The 14,939-nt window shown below is 42.7% G+C and overlaps 1 non-coding gene across 1 annotated transcript; it reads left to right on the plus strand.

Moving 5' to 3' along the window:
- The first annotated feature begins 893 nt into the window (after nucleotides 1–893).
- LOC120102026 (small nucleolar RNA SNORA48) lies at nucleotides 894–1,033 on the plus strand. The gene has a single exon (XR_005503068.1). It is a non-coding gene; the product is annotated as a small nucleolar RNA SNORA48 (small nucleolar RNA).
- Nucleotides 1,034–14,939: the final 13,906 nt, after the last annotated feature.

The raw sequence follows: 14,939 nt of genomic DNA on the forward strand, positions 1-14,939 counted from the left end.
CTCTCTCTCTCTCTCTCTCTCTCTCTCTCTCTCTCTCTCTCTCTCTATCTATCTCTAATGATATTCTGCTATATTCACAGATCAGAGCCTTATCTGCCTATCGTTAGAGAAGCTCCTATGGCAGATGGGAACACTTACAGAAGCCCACAGCCAGACACTTCATAGATAGTGAGACCTTAGTTATAAATGGGGTGTCTGTCTGCCCTAAGTCCCTCCCCTCAAAGCTCAGGGAAATTGGCAGAAGAGGAGGCCTGAACAGGCTGCTCCAGGCCTTCTGCATGAGCATCATGGGTTCTAGTTTAGTGTTTTTATGAGATTCCTGAGTGAAAATGTGTGAGCCTCTGATTTTAATTCTTTCTCTTGGGCTCCTTTCTTCTGTGTGTTTGTCTTGTTCAACTTCAATGTGATAGTTTTTTTTGTTTTATCTCACTACATTTTATTTTGTTATATATATATGTTTTATATATATGATATATATATATGTGTATATATATATAAATGAATGAACCAATGGATGAATGAATGAATGAAAACTAGCTACTATGGTAAGATTAAACGACTGAACTATCATTTATACCTGCTGGGAGAGGAGAAATCAGTTTTTTTTATTTTAAATGGAGTGACATTGAGTATATCAACTAGTCCATGGCAGGCCTCATGTTCTGGAGGAGTTGACCAACAAGTAATGGACTCCACACTTACTTTGAGTGCTTGTATTTGGCTACAGGTTCTTCTGTTTGTTTTCTGTTTTTTTTTAAAAAGATGTAGTTTATTTTGTTTTCTTGTTGTATTACCTTTTATAAAAAAAAACTTAAAATTGGGTAGTAAGGACGGAGAGAGGATATGGAAGGACTTGGGGAGAGGAAGAATATGATCAAAATATATTTATATTGACTTTCTGGCAATGGGCAAAGAGACGCCTTGTTGGTAGTGGTGTTCTTATATCAGGGACAGAACAGATGGCAGTCTTTTGTTCTTCCTAGCTTGATGCTTGGCTGGGTGGCCAAAGCTGCTTTATGCCTAGGACTCATAAAAATTAAATAATCAAATCAAATCCATTCAGCTCAGTGCAGAAGGAAGAAGACAGTCAGGGACCTGTGTACTGCCATGCCACCCGGTGACCCACAGACCTCTCCTTCAGTGCAAGGCACAGGTGAGCCATAGACATGTGCTGGCCAACACACCACACCACGCAGCATGGTTGGAGGATGTCACTCAGGGGCTTGCCAACCCTGTGACCAGCCTCCAGCTGAAGCCACCACAATGTGCACGTGTGTGTGGATCAGGTGGGTGAGAAAGAGAAGTAGAGCAGCTTGAGCATCATGTAGAGAGATGGAACTGGATACTCAAGGGTAGAGAGGAGCAGCCTGTTGTGAGTGGATAGCCCTGCTACCTGTGTCCATGGTGAGGCTCCAGTCCAAGCTGATACTGAGAGCAATGTCTGAGTCTCTGCCTCTGCAATGGTAGGGTCAGTGTCAATGTCCATGGCTGATATTACCAGTAGAAAATATAGGATAGCCCTAGTCAGAGCAGCTGCTGGGGATGACCTGGATGTTCAGGGGCTGTGCAGAAGTGGCCTTGCCCCTTACTGGATGTGGCAGTCTCGGGAGATGGTCCCATCCTCACTACTGACAGCACTTGGGAGAATAAGCCCTAAACTTCACCCAGGCAGCACAGTAGAGCTGTCCATGGTCGCACGGGTGTGGGTAAGCTTGCCTTGCAGGTGCTAGTATGGGAGAGAGCTGACTCTGCTACTTGTCTGCTATGGGGTGGCATGGGTGCAGAGGTGATGACCCCCTTCAGCCCCTTGCCACCTCCAGTGGTTGTGAAAGCTGCCCACAGGGTCATGAGCTTGGGGCAGCTAGCCTTGTCCCTCACCAACTGCAGCATTCAGGAGAGCAGGCCCTGAACCTTGCCTGGGTGGCGCAGCAGAGCCAACCATGGTGGTGGTGACACAGGTGAGGAGGGTAAGAGTATGGGAGAGCTAACCCCACCATTTGCCTGCCATGAGGTGCTTTGGATGTGGGGATGATGCCTTCCCTCCTTACTCCTTGCCACCTGCAGCGGTTAGGAATGCTGGCTGCAGCGTTGTTATAAAAGAAGGAGAGTTGTTGCTGCCCCTTGCTGGCTGCAGCATTTGGGACAAGGAGTCCTCTGCTTCACCTGGGCAGTACAGTAGAGATAGCTTTGGTAGAGCGCCCGTGAATGAGCCATCCCTGAGGGTGAGAGGGAGGGAGAGTTGGCCCTGCCATTTGTCTGTCATGAGGTGGCATTGGTGCTGAGGCAATGTCCTCTCCCTTCTTCCCCTTTACCAATCAGGGGAGCTGACCCTGAGGTCATGAGAGCAGGTTAGCTGTCCCTGTCCCTCACCAGCTGCAGTACTTCAGAGAGTAGACTCTATGCCTTGCTTGGGCAGCATGGAAGAACTGGCTCTGGTGGAGTGGGCAGAAGTGATCCAGCCCTGAGGGCAAGAGTACTGGAGAGCTGGCCCAGTTGCTCCTCTGCAGTGAGGTGGCATGGGTGTAGGGGTGATGTCTTTCCCACCCCCCTTGCTACTTGTGTTAGTCTGGAGAGGTGAGAGTGGGAGAGGTGGGAGAGCTATCCCTGCCTGCTCACTGGCTATATAGCTCTTAGGACAACAGGCGCTGCAACTTGCCTGGGCAACATAGTGGAGCTGGCCCTAATGAGGAAGGCATGGGTGAGCCATTCCAGAGGGTGTGAGAGCAGAACTGTCTCAGCTCTTCAAAAGCTGCAGCAGCACTTATGAGCCACTCTTGACTTGAGTGGGCTTGAGTCACACCTTGACTGAGCAGGGCAATGGAGCTGGCTCTGGAGGTGTGGGTGTTGGTGAGCAGGTCCTGAGGGCTTAAGAGCAGGAACGCTGACCCTGCCCTCTGCCTTCTGCTGATGGGAGCATTGCTTGGCCTAATCCAGAGCAGTGCTGGTGGGATGACCAGCTCTGATACCATCCAGGCCCAGATCCAGGGCTGAGATGGCCCACTCCAAAATCTATGGCAACTGAAAATGGTTGGGAGGCGTGAAAGGGCCAATCTTACTGTTTCAAAGTTGCAGGATCTCCATGACACAGGGCAACAGGAGGATAACTAGGATAACTGCCAATGAGGATCCAGTACTGATGGTGTCACAGAAGCCAGAGGTCTTGAACCAGACCAAAGACTCATTTGCAAGTGAAGAATATGTGGACAGAGGGATACACTGTCACATGCTACAGATTCCGTGGTGACATGTTTTTCTATGTTTTGTTTTTTGTTTATTTTTGTTGTTTATGTGTTTTTTATTTTGCGGGGGAGGTTGGAAGGGCAAAGGGAAGATATGAAGGGACCGGGATATAAGCAGGACTGGGGTGCATGATGTGAAACTCACAGGGAATCAATAAAAAAGTTTTTTTTTAAAAAGTATATATAAATTTAAACTAAACATTTAAAAATAAAATACAGTAAAAAAAAGAAAAAAAATCGTTGGATATATGTAAGATATCAACCTGCTGCTCTTGGACAAAACGATAAATATATAATGCTATACGCCACTGTTATTTTGGGTCAGAATGACTGGAAATGCTCACTACATAATACAGATGGAGCAAAGGCTGTTAACCTGAAAATGGCACATATCCAGGCAAGGAAGCCCAGGCAGGGTAGTAGAAATATCCCACCTGACTGAAGAACTTGAAGCCATAGAGGGTTCCCCACCAGATGTGGAGCTAAGGAGGAGCACTAAACTGTTGTAAGTTCTCGGAGATCTCTGCAGCTCAGACCTACAAGATCCCCGGTTAATTGATGGCTTTGCCTCCATGACAGTAATGTGGTTTTCAAAAAACTTCTTTTTGAGTTATTTGTCAGGTGTGAGATTTTAGCTTGCCCCCCCCCCCCCACAGAAGCTGTGTAGTCAGAGAAAGCCACAGACAGCTGGTCCAAGAGCTGCTTGCTTAGGGGCAGGTCTATTTTTCCTCAACGGGATCTGTAAAAAATGTGCAGGAGTGAGTGCGGGGCCAGAGAAAGTTAGCGGACAAAGACAATGCCTGAGCCACATCTCTGGAGATGGGACAGTGATGTGGAGATGGCCTAAGGGCAGGCGGGAGTCTTTTCACTTTATTTTAGTATAACAACTGCCTTACACAACAGACATCCCTCTTTTCCACAGAGTGATCACTCCTCCTTTAGTTTTCTTCACATAAATATGAATACACTATAGAGTGTGGCTGCTCTGGCGCTCCCTCAGTTGCATATTTAAATTGTTGCTTAAGAAACTATTATACTCACATACTTGTGTTCTGTTCTTCTACCTCGGTTTTGCATGATAAATACCTCATGTGAGAAGCATAGCATGCATCTCTCATTACTATTTGGATGCTCTTAATTTTATAGCAGATTCTGCTCTTGGATTCATGGCATTTAAGAACTCAGTAAGTACTTTCTGGAAGATAGATTGTCACATATAGTTTTTTAAAATCTGGGTAAAGTAAATGTATCCAGAGTGGCAAAACAAATAAATACAAAGCTATCACGTTCCGAATTGTTTTATTTGGTATTGCTGCTATCATTTTGTATTTAATGGAGTTATACGCATATGTAATTTAGAAACTTATCATGCACCATGAGTTCTGGGTTATAGGTATAATCCCACCACAGTACTGCACCATAAGTGGTGATATATACACTTCAGGCTCCCAGAGTAATTGCAACATGAGTGCCAACACACAGGTGTCAGCCTCCCACAGTATATGCACTCTGAGTGCTGGGTTTGTCATCACCAAGTACACTCACAATGAGTGCTGGGATACAGGCAAGGGCCTCCCACAGTGCATTCACCATGAGAACTGTGGTAATGGTATTAGTCTCCTACCATATATAAATCTCTAGTGCTTTAGTTTTGAACAGTATATTCCCATGAATGCTGGGATATGGGCCTGGGCCTCCACACTATTTGCATCATGAATGCTGGGTTATTGCCAATGATCTACCACAGTACATATACCATGAGTTACGTGTTACTGAGATGAGTGTCACACAATACATTCACAATGAGTATTGGGTTATAGGCAGGAGCCTCCCAGTGCATACACCATGGGTGATAGGATATAGTGTTCACAGTAAATATACAGTGAAAGCAGGTTTAAGGACGTTAGAGTCCTTCAAACCATGTCCTATATGGCCTGGGTTACTGTTTTGAATATTAACACTACATTCCCAATCACTACTGAGTTCTAGCTATGAGCTTTTCACAGTACATGCAGCATGAATTCTTCATTACTGTATTGAATCTAACATAGTACATTCACAGTGAATGTGCCTTGTAGGCCTACGCATCCCACAGTACATGAAACATGAGTGCTAGGTTATAGGCACAGTGCTTCACAGAATATACACAATAAGTGCTGGGTTAGAGCTGTGGTCCAACCATAGTCCATGTACCATGCACACTTGGTTATAAACACGATCCTCTCACAGTATATGCACTATGAGTATTGTGAAACATATGTAAGTACATTCACCATCAGTGCTGGGTTACAACCATAAACCCACAATACGTGAATGATGAATTGTTGGCTATAAGCAGGAGTCTCTGACAATACATCACCATGATTGCTGGAATCAGCCATGATCCCACCACAGTATGATTGCTGTGTTATAGGCATTGTCCTTCCATAGTAAATGTGCCATGAATGCTGGCTTATAGGAATGATCTTCCTGCTTTACATATATTGTGGGGGCTGCATTACTGGTTTAAGTTTCACAGAAATCATTTAAAATGAGTTCTGGTATACAGGTGTCAGCTTCCCACAATAAATGCACCTTGAAGGCAGGGATAAGGCATGAGCCTCCCACAGTACATGCATCATGATTTCTGGGTTACTGCTTTGTGTTTCGCTTAGTATATTCACAATGACTGCTGGTTTGTGAACATGCACCTCCTAGAGTACATGAACCATGAGTTCTGGACTACAGCTGTGGGCCACCAAAGTACGTGTGTCATGAATGCTGGAGTGAAAATATCAGCTTCTCTTAGTACACGGACCAAGGGTGCTAAGTTACTGGTTTGAATCTTCGCATTCATTCAAAATGAGTCCTGGGATATAGGTGTGTGCATCCAACAGTACATGCACCATGAGTCTTGGAAAATATATGTCAGCTTCCCACAGTAAATGCATCATCAGTGCTTGGTTACAACCATGAGCCCACAGCAGTTCATGCAACAGGAATCCTGGCTTGTGAGCAAGACTCTCCAAGAGTATATCATTCCTGTGTTCTGGGGTACTGGGTTGAGTCTTACACAGCACATTCACAGTGATTGTTGGTGTACAGAAATGAGCCTCCCACATTACATGCACCAAGAGTGATAGGACAGAAGGGTGATATATCACACAGTATACACAATACGATTGCTACATTACATTCATGAGCCAACCGCAATACATGTACCAATAATGCTGTGTTACTACTTTGAGTCCCTTACAGAACATATACCATGAATGTTGGGTTATAGGCATGGTCCTCCCTTGGTACCTTACCCTCATGTACGTTGGTTACAGGTTTGATTCTCACACAGTGCATTCACAATGAGTTCTTGGTTATATACATGAGCCTACTAAAGGACATCTACCATGTTTGCTGGAAACAAAGTCAGTGTCCCATATTACATGGTCTGTCAGTGCTGGGTTGCAAAGAGTGAGCCCACCACAGTGCATGCAACATGAAACACGAGCCTCTGATAGCATATGTATAATGAATGCTGACTTACCGATGTGACTTTCTCACAGTACATTCACAATTAGTGCTGGGTTTTAGGCATGATATTCCTATAGCACTTGAGTTCTGGGTTATAGGTATAAGCCTCCCATAGTACATGCATTGATTGGTGAGATACATGGGTCAGCCTCTTCTAGTACATGCACCAAGAGTTCTGGGTTATAGGCATGAGCCCAACACAGCACATGCACCATGAAGCTGTGTATGCAGACATGCACACTACACATGTGCACTCAATATGCACATCACACACAAAACACTATATACACATTTCATACTCCCACTGTACACCATGTATACACATGCACACATACATATATGCACATCAGACATGTACATGCACACCACACATGCTCATGTATACTGCACAGTCACAGCACACATAATAATAAGGAATATCAACAACTACACATTAAGTAAAACTGTAGCAAGATAAAAACCAGAAGCTGGGATAGAAGACCTAGGATTAGGAGTACTTGCTGTTACTTCTGAGGACCAGGATTTAACTTCTGGAACCAGCATAACTGGCTCACAAAGATTTGTTATTGCCATTTCAGGGCAAGATTCATAGAACTTTCTAGAGAATCAATGAGTTAAGTGCATGGTCTCTGAGGACCTACCTAGGTTGTAGTGGGGTGCTTACCAATGACTGCAGTGATCACAAAGATCTGGTTGGGTCTGATGATTTGGCTGCTTTCACTGACCTCACTGTCCAAGTGCCCAGAGTCTCTGTATGTCCCCTTCCTTTTACTGAAGGCAGGATCTCATAGTTTTTGGAAGCCTAGAGTTCAGAGTCCAAGGGGACCTGCAGAGTGGGGTGCAGGGAGGTCATTGCTGGTGGTAAGGGCTTTCCAGGGTTTCATCCTTCCACTGCAGCTTCAAAGGAGGATTGCCAGCACGAAGGAAGCTCTTTGCTTTGCAGTTTTTCCGAGTTGTATAACTTGATAATTGGGTTTTGGCTCCACCTTCTGGGCTCAATGTCCTTGGATCCTGGTGGCTGGTGGTAGTTTGTTCTCCCTTCTTTACCCCTTGCTGTGTACTTTCTGCTTCATGTGTTTCTGCAGGTGTGAAAGGGGGTGTGTGGGGGCAGGGAAAGGAGTGAGAGGGGATGGGTGTGGACAGCAGGTGGTGAACACCAACTTGGACTGGGGAGCAGAGGTGAAGGCCACTGGAACCAGTATATTCAGTGACATGGGAGCAGATTTACTTTAGAAGTTGGAGGGGTTGTGTGCATGTGTGTGCATGTGCGTGCATGTGTGTGCATGTGTGTGCATGTGCGTGCATGTGTGTGCATGTGTGTGCATGTGCGCGTGTGTGTGCCTTTTGGATACTTTCCTCGAAGTAGGGAATTAGGAAGTTTGCTTAGTAGCTTTGACCCTGGATGCCAGCAAGAGATGTAGATTCATGATTCTTGAGGTTTCTTTTAGTGAGCTCTAAGGACTAGCAGCGAAGTGGTTTCACTCAATGTTTTGGGGGATGTACAAATATCTATATAATGACCTATAGGAATTCATACCTATAGCCGCTCTTCATGTCAGAAAAATACTGTGTCTCCTAAATTTTCAAAATGGGGTTCATTACCCGCCAAACCTGGGCCAAAAGTCTCAAATGAACAATTGTGTACAAAAGCCTGTGTCAAAAGAGCAAGAACAACATTTAAGGATAAGATGTACATCAAATCCAAAACGACATTTAGGGAATGAGAGAACCTCCTCAGGAAAGCAACTCTTCATACATTTGTTTTAATTACAATAATTTAAGGCTGTCTTTTTCTAGGGTCCAATCCTCTTCCTAAAAGTCTGGACAAAGATGCTGTCAGCTTCTGGAAGGTGCACTGCCCTCTGCCGGGATTTATTTCCCAGAACTGAATCCCTCTGCTCATTGTCTTTTCCTCCCTGCCTTGGATTTGCATAGGTTTCAGCTTCACGAAGACAGCATTTGGTGATGGCCCACACTTTGGTGTGTTCTGTAGCAACTTCTTGCCAAAGGAGTGAGATTTGGACCTTGTCAAGGTAAAATGGTAATGCCAGAGAACTTAAGGAACACAGGGACAATTCTCAGGTGTAGGAGGAAAGTGTGTTCTAGTGGGAATGCTGAAATTGGGGAGGGTGGCCTGAGGTTGGGAGGGATCCTCTTGAAGGCCTTTGCCCTCTGCTGAGAAAGACAGAGGATTTTTCACTCCAGCAGGACACCACTCTACACTGAATCTGTTTTGTAGTGTCTGAAGTAATTTTAGTCTGTACTGGTCAGCTATGGAATGCACACTTAAAGAATTACTACACTGTGTTATATTTATATAACAATGCTTTATGTTAAGACCTAGGTAAAATATTAAGACCTAAAACTAAAACAGTTAAGGTTAACTGTTACCTAGCTAGCTTGCCATTTTGTGCTGTTACTAATATTATAAGGAAACTTTCTCATATGTTGTTTCTGCTGTTACAACAAAACTTTCTCATGCCCAAGTTAATTCCAGTTATAATATAATAACAGTTATATTCTGTGCTCTTGGAAACCAATCATGATAGAAGTCAGTAGAACTGCTTTGTATAGTTATGCACAATAAGCTTGAACATGAACCAACCATGCATCAGCACTTCCTGAATCCACATATAAGACCTTATAGTATTTGATTTTATAAGCTGTCCCTGGGGTGGACCCCAACATAAGACAGACACCTGCATCTATTTAAAAGAAGACTTTCATTTTGAATAGGGTTTGAATAAAGTTTAAATTCCCAAGACCTCCCTGGGAACCGACAGCCTACTTGGCAGAAAGAGACATGTGCATAGGTAACTGAAATCTTGGTTGGCAAGTTAAGATATGAATGTTAGGCAAGGCAAGTCTCCTGTCATGGTTGAATATCCCAATCAATGGGAACAGTATTCCAAGACCCCAAGACTTTAAATAGTAGTGGAGTGCTAAACGTATGCTATAGAAAAGGAAAATAAACTTTAGAGTCTCTTAGAAAAATAGCCAGGGACTAGCAAAACAATCTCCAGGTTAGTGAGTATACAAAGGAAGCTGCTGAGATAATAGCTATTAATTTATAGAAACCATTTCTCAGACTGTACCAGATAACAAAACCTTCTAAGTACCTTGAACCTGAATTTCTAGAAGTATTGTGTAGGGAAATAATCTGAAATTCAGGCAGTGTGGAAGACTTGAATCAGACAGTTGCTTGTAATAAAATATGAGGGACACTGAAGCTACTGCACTGGGAAGATTAAACAACAGCTCTGTCCCAGTGTCTGTACACTAGGCAGAAGACAATTCATTGTAAAAGTAACTTTTATTCACCAGATGTAATTATCATCTCAGAGGCTTACTGCTGAATAAGCTCACTCTTTCTAGTTTTTCTGACCTCTCAATGGTGGTTCAACTTAGCTGTTCTGGTTGAAACTCCTCTCCAACCTAACTGATTCAATCTGGCTTCTTTCAGCTTCTCACCTAATGGGTTTGCTTGGACTCAAACTAACTCTAGCAATTTGTTCTAATCTTCTGGCTCCTTCTTATTCTCTGGCTTCACCTGCCTCTGCTGACCTGTTCTGAACTGCATGAACTCAGAGACAAACACAACTCTAGTGCGTTGTACTAACTGCATTGAGTCCCAACTGACTGACCCTCTCCCTATGCTGCTCTTGAACAGCTTCTCTTCCTCGTTTGTTCTAGTGACACTTGGGTATATCCCATCTCTGACTCATTATGTCCAATCTTTCTCTGATTCATCACTTTGTCTGCCCCTCAATTAGGCATCATTTCATTTCAAACATGGCTGTTTCTTTCTAAAAACTGACTATCTATCTATCTATCTATCTATCTATCTATCTATCTATCTATCTATCTATCTAGTTTGGGATTAGGGTATACCTGTAATCCATAGGGCTTAAAAGTGTTTTATTCTAGCTTGATCACATACTAGAAGGTTTTTGGATGTTATTCCTTGCCAGAGCAGCCATGTTGCTAGATTAAAATTCCTCTATAAGAATTACTACTTAAGTGACACCAAAAGTTCCACCAGAAAACTACTTAACCTGAGAAACAACTTCAGCAAAGTGTTGGGGTATAAAATTAATTCAAACAAATCAGTAGCCTTCCTCTACTCAAGGATAAACAGGCTGAGAAAGAAATTAGGGAAATGACACCCTTCACAATAGTCCCAAATAATATAAAATATCTTGGTGTGACTTTAACCAAGCAAGTGAAAGATCTGTATGACAAGAACTTCAAGTCTCTAAAGAAAGAAATTGAGGAAGATCTCAGAAGATGGAAAGATCGCCCATGCTCATGGATTGGCAGGATTAATATAGTAAAAATGACCATTTTGCCAAAAGCAATCTACAAATTCAATGCAATCCCCATCAAAATTCTTACTCAATTCTTAATAGAGATAGAAAGAGCAATTTGCAAATTCATTTGTAATAACAAAGAACCCAGGATAGTGAAAACTATACTCAACAATAAAAGAACTTCTGGGGAATCACCATCCCTGACTTCAAGCAGTATTACAGAGCAAAATACTGTATGGTATTGGTACAGAGACAGGCAGATAGATCAGTGGAACAGAATTGAAGACCCAGAAATGAACCCATACACCTATGGTCACTTGATCTTTGACAAAGGAGCTAAAACCATCCAATGGAAGAAACATAGCATTTTCAACAAATGGTGGTGGTTCAACTGGACGTCAGCATGTAGAAGAATGCAAATTGGCCCACTCTTATCACCATGTACAACGCTTAAGTCCAAGTGGATCAACGACCTCCACATCAGATACACTCAAACTAATAGAAGAAAGAGTGGGAAAGAGTCTCGAACACATGGGCACTGGGGAAAATTTCCTGAACAAAACACCAATGGCTTATGCTCTAAGATCAAGAATCGACAAATGGGATCTCATAAAACTGCAAAGTTTCTGTAAGGCAAAGGACACTGTTGTTAGGACAAAACGGCAAGCAACAGATTGGGAAAAGATCTTTACCAATCCTACATCTGATAGAGGGCTCATATCCAAAATAGACAAAAACTCAAAAAGTTAGACTCCAGAGAACCACATAACCCCATTAAAAATGGGGTACAGAGGTAAACAAAACATTCTCAGCTGAGGATTATCAAATGGCCAAAAAGCACCTAAAGAAATGTTCAACATCTTTAGTCATCAGGGAAATGCAAATCAAAACGACCCTGAGATTTCACCTCACACCAGTCAGAATGGCGAAGTTCAAAAACTCTGGCAACAGCAGATGCTGGTGAGGATGTGGAGAAAGAGGAACACTCTTCCACTGTTGGTGGGATTGCAAACTGGTACAACCACTCTGGAAATCAGTCTGGAGGTTCCTCAGAAAATTGGACATTCCACTACCTGAGGACCCAGCTATATATCCTGGCATATACCCAAAAGATGCTCCAACATACAACAAAGACACATGTGCCACTATGTTCATAGCAGCCTTATTTATAATAGCTAGAAGCTGAAAAGAACTCAGATGCCCTTCATCAGAGGAATAGTTTAAAAAAATATGGTACATCTACATAATGGAGTACTACTCAGCTATCAAAAACAATGACTTTATGAAATTCATAAGCAAATGGAATGAACTAGAAAATATCATCCTGAGTGAAGTAACCCAGTCAGAGAAAAATATACTTGGTATGCACTCATTGATAAGTGGATATTAGCCCAAAAGCTTGAATTACCCAAGATGCAATCCACAGATCACAGGAAGCTCTAGAAGGGTGACCAAAATGCGGATGCTCCCACTCCTTCTTGAAAGGGGCAAAAATATCCATAGGAGGGGATATGGAAGCAAAATTTAGAGCAGCGACTGAAGGAATGGCCATTCAGAGCCTGACCCACATGTGGCCTGTATATATACAGCCACCAAAACTAGATAAGATTGATGAAGCTAAAAAAAACGCATGCTGAAAGGGACCAGATATAGATCTCTCCTGAGAGACACATCCAGAGCATGTCCAATACAGAGGCCAATGCTAGCAGCACATCACTGAACTGAGAACAGGACCCCCTTTGGGGGAATTAGAGGAAAGATTGAAAGAGCTGAAGGGGCTTGCAACCTCATAAGAATAACAGTGCCAACCAACCAGAGCTTCCAGGAACTAAACCACTACCGAAAGACTATACATGAACTGACCCAGGGCTCCAACTGCGTATGTAGCAGAGAATAGCCTTGTTTGGACACCAGTGGAAGAGGAAGCCCTTGGTCTTGCCAAGGTTGGATCCCCAGGGCAGGGGAATGTTGTCGGGGTTGGGGGTAAGAAAGGTGGATGAGAGAAACACTCATATGGGGGAGGGGTTGGGTATATGGGCTTGTGGACAGGAACCTGGGAAAGGGAATACCATTTGAAATGTAAGTAAAGAAATATATCTAATAAAAAATTAAAAAAGAATTCCTTATTTTTATTTAATGTCAGTGTTTTGCTTGCATACATGTATGTACATCTTATATGGACAGGAGCTCTCAGAGTTTAAAAGAGGGCATCTAATCCCCTAGAGTTACAGCTGACATCCAGTTGTGACCTACCATGTGAATGCTGTAACCTAGGTCCTCAGCAAGAATAGCAAGTGATCTTTACCAGAGACACCAATCCAGCTGTCTGTTCTATAAATTCTGAGTTATTTTGTGTGTGTGTGTGTGTGTGTGTGTGTGTGTGTGTGTGTGTTTGTGTGTGTGCATGTCTCTGTGCACTTATTCAGAGTCTATTTCTTCTTTATCAATTTTTGCCTTAGTCTTTTGAGATCATAGGGTCTTTCAGTTAAGCTTCCAGCCAGCAAAGCCCAACAATCCTGAACTCAATTTGAGCACCCATTGAGCCATCTACCAAGCCTCAGTGGGTCCCTACTCTTTGCAGGAATTTCATCTTTTACAATAAAAAACACTGTTTAACAGTGGGCTTAAAATCTCTATCCAAGAATTCTGTCCTCAATGGAAGAGACATATAGCCACCTAAGTTACTCAAAGAATGCTTCCCCCAGAACTTATATGGTTTTCCTGGACAGTCATGTGCCAGGGATTGATGTGACTTTTGTTAGCTTGTTTTGTTTTTGAAAGTCAACATCAACACCTGATTTCACAAGAGCACCCAAGAGAAACAGACATAGAACTCTGGATATTTGGTTTGGTTTCAGTTTGAGGTCTAGGGGTTGAACACTGTTTGAACACATGCTATTTCAGAGCAACAGCCACTCACTAACATCAAAAGATGCTGGGTATAACATTTGACAAAACTCTGTCCTTTCAGGTTTGGTAGTTCTGTGGTCTGTGCACTTAGGAAGGCCTTCAGCAGTTTCTAGGCTGGCTTGAGTTATGTAGTCTCAGGCAAGCCTAGAATACTCAGTCAGGGTTTTGGTGATCCACAGATGTAAAGATGAAAAGAATCCTCAGGCTGTCAATATAACTCATTGTTAAAATGCTTTCCTTGAAAGCCTAACACTCTTGAGTTTGCTTTTCTGAACCAATGGTTAGAAGAGAGGATGGACTCTAAACTGGTTCTCTGATATCCACATGCATGCCATGTCACATGCCTATACATACACACATTAATAATAATGTAATAATAATAAATTTTAGCCAAGCATGAACTTTGGAGTCAGAGGCATGCAGATTTCTCTGAATTTGAGGCATGCATGGTCTATATGGCAAGTTCCAAGACAGTCAGTGGTATATTGAATGATCATTTCTTTAAATACATAATTAAATAAAAATAGATTTAAAATGTTTCTCATTCCCAGGAGAATAACATTGGGACAGAATTTCTGGGGAAAGATAAAATATCAACTCTATTTTTTGTTTCCTCTGTAGTATTCAGTATGTGGGAAGTGTTTCTTGCAGTTGTAGCACATGCTGGTACACTCTGGAGAGAAGCCGGACCAATGTCTGTACTGTACAAAGGTAGATGATGAGACCTCCTTTGGTGCATTTGATAGCCTGACACCTGACTTATAATTCATCTTGGGTAACAGTTGCTTATCAGCCAATGTACATTTCAAGTGAATTCTGGGTTAGCTAGGACTGCATAGTGAGACTGTGTAGGTAAAGTAAAACAATGCAAAAAGAATTTAAGAACACAGCCTAGCCAAGGTCCTATCCTTGCCTTTGAAGATTTGTTTACTGTGTTAACCTTGAAATATCCATTAATTTTTTTTTATTTTAG

This window comes from Rattus norvegicus, chromosome 3 (assembly GCF_036323735.1).
Source record: "Rattus norvegicus strain BN/NHsdMcwi chromosome 3, GRCr8, whole genome shotgun sequence".
Classification (NCBI taxonomy): Eukaryota; Metazoa; Chordata; class Mammalia; order Rodentia; family Muridae; genus Rattus; species Rattus norvegicus.